A 622-nucleotide genomic window follows, 5' to 3' on the forward strand; every position below is an offset into this window, starting at 1 on the left:
GGACGTTTTGCGCTCGCAGGCAAGCAGGGAAGCCTCCAGCGAGGCCGCCGGGAGGCCTGCTCTCCGCACCCTCCCTGCTCGCCCCCCACTCCGGCCCCTCGACACGGGCTGCTGGGGGACACTGCGGCGACTCGAAGGGGCTCCCTTCACAGCCCCCGGGGGGTCGCGGCGGGGGGCCGAGGGAGCGCCGCTGTCTCCCCCGCCGCCCCGCCACCGGCCTGCGGGCCACCGGCCGCCGGGCGAGCACCCGGCGCCTCCCGGTTCGCCTCGCAGCTTCCCTAGGGAGCGGCCGCGCCGGGCTCCGGCTCCCGCAGCCGCAATTACGGCTGGCCCGTGGCGACTGCTGGAGCCCCGCGGCACTTCCTCCCCTCACAGCGGGCCCTGCCGGCCTCCCTGCCCGGGGCCGCGGTGAAAGCGGGCTGCGACTACGCCCCACCGTCCCCCGGCAGTCACCCGAGGGGAAAGGGGACGGACCGGCCGCCTCACTCGGCCGGCCCCCTTCCCTACGCAGCGATCGCTCAGAACGGGTCCGCTGCCCTTCGCAGCAGGCAAGAGGAAAAAGGGCGGGCGGGGGCCGGCGGCAGGAACGCTGGGGCGACCCCGCGGCGGCGCCCGCCTCCCA

Source organism: Haliaeetus leucocephalus, unplaced genomic scaffold, assembly GCF_000737465.1.
Source record: "Haliaeetus leucocephalus isolate CR32 unplaced genomic scaffold, Haliaeetus_leucocephalus-4.0 Scaffold417, whole genome shotgun sequence".
NCBI classification, from domain to species: Eukaryota; Metazoa; Chordata; class Aves; order Accipitriformes; family Accipitridae; genus Haliaeetus; species Haliaeetus leucocephalus.